The sequence below is a fragment of the Drosophila teissieri genome, chromosome 2L (genome assembly GCF_016746235.2).
Source record: "Drosophila teissieri strain GT53w chromosome 2L, Prin_Dtei_1.1, whole genome shotgun sequence".
In the NCBI taxonomy this organism is placed as follows: domain Eukaryota; kingdom Metazoa; phylum Arthropoda; class Insecta; order Diptera; family Drosophilidae; genus Drosophila; species Drosophila teissieri.
Window position 1 is genome coordinate 24,673,189 of NC_053029.1, and position 6,000 is coordinate 24,679,188.

A 6,000-nucleotide genomic window follows, 5' to 3' on the forward strand; every position below is an offset into this window, starting at 1 on the left:
CGACGGCTTGAGGTATTTTCCCAGGGTAACGACCAAATCAGATAAAAGACCAACTCCAACCGGAATGAGATGACGCACAAAGCCCCTGTGTGGTTGTTCGCACAAATATTCCGATCGGTCGGGATCGAAAACTAATTGGTTGCGGTATACATTAATGGGAACTTCTACGTGGGGGAGTAGGTGAGACGAGTCTTCGTCCGCGCTATGAATGGTGGAGACCCCTTCAGTAGCCGATGCAGTGTCCGAACGGCACTCATCAAGGTAATGGTTCATCTGAAGTATACGGGACAAGGCGTCGGCAACGACGTTAGATTTACCAGGCTTGTAAATAAGTACGCAGTTGTACTCCTCAATTCTCGCCTTCCAACGTTTCAATTTGGCATTGAAATTTCTAGTCCCTAGCGCAAACGTCAAAGGTTGGTGGTCTGTATAAACCTTAATAGATGCAGCGCCATATAAATAGGACCTGAGGTTGTCCAGTGCCCATACTATAGCAAGCATCTCCTTTTCTATAGTGGCATAGTTTTCTTCAGTTTTGGACAGAGTGCGCGAGATGTAAGCTATGGGGCGGTCTTTTCCCTCAATGTCTTGCGACAATACAGCTCCCAGAGCATAGTTAGACGCATCTGTGGTCATATGGAATGGCTTGCCGAAGTCTGGGATGGCAAGCACTTCTGAAGAGGATAAGGTTGCTTTGAGGTCGTCAAAAGCCTGTAGGGCCGTGTCATCGAGCTCGACCGGGACTCTTTTAGATTGGTTCGCCTTAACGCGAGCGGATTCCCCGCGGGTCAAATAGGTCAGAGGTTTGGCGATTTTTGCATAATCGCGAATAAACTTTCTATAGTAGGATGTCATCCCAAGGAAGCTTTTCAGTTCCTTGATATTGCCAGGGGGTTTCATTTTTAATATGGCTTCGACCTTTTTAATGTCCGCTCTGATACCGTCATGACTGACTCAACCTGGGTAGATAAGAATTGAGTCTTGGACAGATTAACCTGAAGCCGGGCCTTTTTAAGGCATTCAAAGACCAGGCGAAGGTTTTCCCAGTGGCTATCATAGTCGTTACTAAAAACGATGATGTCGTCAATATATACGTAACAATTTTTGGCGATGTGTTCCCGAAGGACATCATCGATCATGCGCTGGAAGATAGCCGAAGCGTTTTTTAAGCCGAAGGGAAGGCGGAGGAACTCATATTTCCCGTTAAGGGTGGAAAATTCCGTTTTCACGGTGTCGGATGGTTTCATGTGTATTTGGTGAAACCCCGAAGTAAGGTCAAGTGCTGTAAAATATTTGGCTCCGCCGAGGCTAGCCAGTGTGGAATTTATGTCCGGAATCGGGTAGTTATCGGAAATTGTGACCGCATTCAACCGTTTGAAGTCGATGACTAACCGCCATTGCTTTTCGCCATCCGGTTTCGGCTTTTTTGGTACTATCCACACCGGAGAGTTATACGGACTTTTAGACGGACGTATGATACCCTCACTCAGGAGTTCTCTGATTTGCCTATCCACTTCAGACCTCAAGTTCGCTGGGTAGGGGTAGCTTTTCGCGTAAATTGGGTCTGAAGTATTTGTGCGGATTTCTGCCTTTACACAAGTATCGACGGCCTCGCCCGGTGACAAGGGGTCGAAGAGCTGCGAATACTCATCAATGGCCTTTAAGGTCTGTTTTACACCATCCGGATGTGTTGGGTCTATTAAAGCATTGACGTTGGGGGACCTTTTAGCAAGAAGGGGGATCTTTATCCCAGGGGATATGACCAAGCAGTTGTTCTTCCTGTCTACTAAGGCCTTTAGATTTTTGAGGGTGTCGTCCCCTATGATAGCATCGAAGGTATTCAGTCCGGGGAGGACAAAGAAGGTAAGGGTCAAGTTGTTTCCTAATTTCCTAAAAAACTTCCCGGCTACGCAGCGCGTTATTGTAACGGGGCTCCGTAGCCGATTGGACGCGGAAGGGGATAGGAAGGACAGTCGACCCGGCGGCGATTCTGGGGCTGATGAAATTTTTGTTTGCGCCGGTATCGATCAGAAATTGTAATTTAGCCCCATCTTTCCCTTCGTATTCTAGGTATGGGACGCTAGAGAGGCCTCGGTCATAAAATTTGGGCCCTCAGTTCCCATCTCAGGGTCGTCCCTCTCTTCCACAGCCTCCTGACGAGGCATCCTAGCGTCCTCAGTACCGAGCTGATCGTAGTAGGGGTCAGTTGGAAGGACCTCGCTATGCTCAACAGGAATTGTAATAGAAGGGTCGGGTATGGGCTCCATGTGGTATAGCTTCGTTGCCCTTCTGGTATTCGTTCGATGTTCGCTTTATTCCAGAACCCTCGTTCTGGGGGGACCTATAATATGAGCGGTGGGATTGGTCCGACCGGTTCGACTCCATTTTAATGGCTGGTCTCGGGCCCTGGAAGCGGTTATTGTTTTGGGGCCCACCATATCCCGAGCCTGATGAAGGTCTACCGTTTCCCTGATATGGGGAAGAAAAGCGAGGAGCGTTTGGCGGCCGGTAGAACCAGGTATTTGGTACGAAACTCGCCGGCGCGGAGGACTGGGTAAAGTGACCCCCTCTTGGGGCAACAGCCTGTAACTCCTTGCAAAAGAAGTATGCTTCTTGTAAATCTTTTGGTCTGCGTATGACCAGTAGCCTAGAGGCATCATTGCCGACTCCCCGGATAAAGACGTCAAGAGCCTTGTCCCTCGAGTGTTCTGAGAGGGCCCTAACTGCCTCCATCCCATAGCCTTCAATCCGTTGAGGATAAGAGAAAGGTGCTTATTCACCTCCAAATAGTATTCCTCTAGAGTTTTATTCCCCTGGGTCAATTGGCCAAGCTGATATTCCAGCGTACGCACATCGCGCTTGTCCGCGTAGTGCAGTGCCAGAACTCTCTTAATTTCCGGCCAGTCGTCGTCTAGAACCCCATAAGAGTCAAGAGCTTCCTCAGCCTCACCTCTTATTTTTTGCCTAATGTGACAGACTATGGCGCGGAACAGAGGTCTCCCGTTGATGACTTCGTAATCGTTCAGAATTGCCTGCGCACGGTTCACCCAAGAAACGTATCTCTCGGCTTGACCTTCGAATGTTTGAAGTTCCTTGACGCAATCTGGAAGCGTAAAGACTTCCTTCAATTCGTATTCATTGCGCGCACGCGCCAATGGCACCGAAGGCGTGACCACCGGATTACGACCTTCGTTTTCGGTTTCTAGCGTACTGAGCCTACCATTTATCTTTCTCATATCATCCTGCAACCCGGTCAACTGAGCAAGGAGCGCGTTAAGGGATTCTTTAATTTCTTCCATTATTACGAGCGTGGGGGTATCGGAAGTAGATAGGATCGGACAGGCAGACGGTTAACCAAGGGTTCGTTCACTTGATATTTAGAACGTATTTTTATTTTTTATTTTAGAAAGTCAATATTCTGAACGTATTTTTATTTTTTATTTTAGAGAGTCAATATTTAGGGCGTATTTTATTTTTTATTTTAGAAAGTTCGTTCACTTAATATTTAGAACGTATTTATACCCGTTACTCGTAGAGTAAAAGGGTATACTAGATTCGTTGAAAAGTATGTAACAGGCAGAAGGAAGTGTTTCCGACCATATAAAGTATATATATTCTTGATCAGGATCAGTAGCCGAGTCGATCTGGCCATGTCCGTCTGTCCGTCCGTCTGTCCGTATGAACGTCGAGATCTCAGGAACTACAAAAGCTAGAAAGTTGAGATTAAGCATACAGACTCCAGGGACATAGAAGCAGCGCAAGTTTGTCGATTCATGTTGCCACGCCCACTCTAACGCCCACAAACCGCCTAAAACTGCCACGTCCACACTTTTGAAAAATGTTTCGATATTTTTTCATTTTTATATTAGTCTTGTAAATTTCTAACGATTTGCCAAACAACTTTTTGCCACGCCCTCTCTAACGCCCACAAACCGCTTTTGAAAATTTTTTTGATATTTTTTCATTTTTGTATTAGTCTTGTAAATTTCTATCGATTTGCCAAAAAACTTTTTGCCACGCCCACTCGAACGCCCACAAAACCGCCAAAAACTGTATGTGCTGAAGACTCTCCTTCGCACTTCGAATAGCTGAGTAACGGGTATCAGATAGTCGGGGAACTCGACTATAGCGTGCTCTCTTGTTTTATTTTATATTTTAGAAAGTCAATATTTAGAACGTATTTAATTTTTAATATAGAAAAGCGCAAACTGGATGTAGATATGGTTTCACTCACCCTTGACATTTGATGTATGCGTGTTGTTGTCTGTTGTGTTCTTCTTAAAATCTGAGGAAAGATAAAGATGTTTCTTTTAGAAAATATTAGTAGTAATTGTGGGCAATGGTTTATCGTTTTTTATATTCGTTTATGTTTCATGTTTTCTTTTTTCTTTCTTTCATGTGGTTTTGGTTTTTTGGACAGTGACGAGTGAATTTAGTGAACAGTTGAACTGGGTGCGGTGGTCCGTATTCTTCCTTTTTGGCCTTGGCCTACTAATGGTGCGGTTGCCACACAATCTACTGGGCAGCTTCCTCGGGTGCTTCCACACCACTCAGCCTATCCAGCAGATTACCACACATTTTAGTTAGAGTTTATGTACTATGTACATTGCACTCGCGAATAGGTTACAGCGAGTGTAGGCAAATCGACGCAGTGGGTCATTACATAGGCCTTCATTATTATTTTTTATGAAGACGCTTTTGCGCCCGCGTATATTGCTTCTGGATGGAGACAGTATAAACGTTGTGGCGGGTGGTCTTTTCAGTTAGTTATGTGCGACTTTTTTACGCCCGTGCAGAATGTTGTTCCCGCTACAGACTGTAGGGGCATTCTCACCGCGGCGGGTGGTCGTTTTTATTGTTTGATTGTTCACTGTCACATCACATCACTGTCACTCTAATTTTTCTAATTTTTCCACATTTCCACATTCCATTTTTTTCTTTTTTTTTGTTTTAATTTTATTTATTTGTTTTATTTATTCTTTGGGTTCGGGCGACAGTTGTGCAACCCATAGTTGCTTGGGGATGTGACGAGCTCTTGTCACAGAATAGCTCACCTAGTTAGTATAATCAATATCCTTGTTATTCTATAAATGGTGAAGGTGGTGATCCTCAAGAATAGACGAGACGATGGATTTCAACGTTATAAATTGGATTTATTGTAATATTCTTAGAGATAACTTGATTTGATAATTGCTGGGTTGCTGCCGGTTCCGTTCTGGTGTCAGGAAAGACTGACTTCTGCCGCTGGGCCTGGCAGCGCGATCGCGACCAACAACAAGAAGTGTCGCTGGCTGGCGTAGCAGTCAGTGACGTAGGAGGAGGAAGCGTGTGTTAGGCAGGCTGGTGGGAGGGGGTAAGACAAAGGGAAAGGGAAGAGGGTTCATAACTTACATATATGTACAACTACCCAAAAACAATATTTCTCTGATAAGCCACAAAAGTCCTTTAATCACAATACTAACCAGACTAATAACCACATCAGAACATATCCAGACAGAACATATCCATATGGACAGACCAGGATAAGTATGGACAAATCGTTATATCATAAGCGCTCATCAGCAATATATTCCTTATGACCGTTTTCACAATCCACCTCGCGGCTTTGGTACTATTATCCGGAGTATCACTATCATCGTGACGAAAACAACCAAAGTTCGCAAGCAACACAACTGCTACAAAAGACGAGGCATACAATTACAACGAAGAACCCAATGTCGAACAAACTGAAAATGTTCAGCTCAAGCCTTTGATAACCCCCATATATGACAAATAAATACAAAGAAAATAATTTAAAATGTCTTATTGATACCAGAACCACAGTTAACATGATATCCCAAAACATTTATGCCTTACCAATACTGATAATAAATGATATTTTGCGACCACTCATAAACAAGCATTGTCTCGAGTACTTGGACGACATAATTGTATTCTCCACATCCCTGGAAGAGCACCTACAATCGCCCGGACTAGATTTCGAAGTTGTTGGCAAAAGCC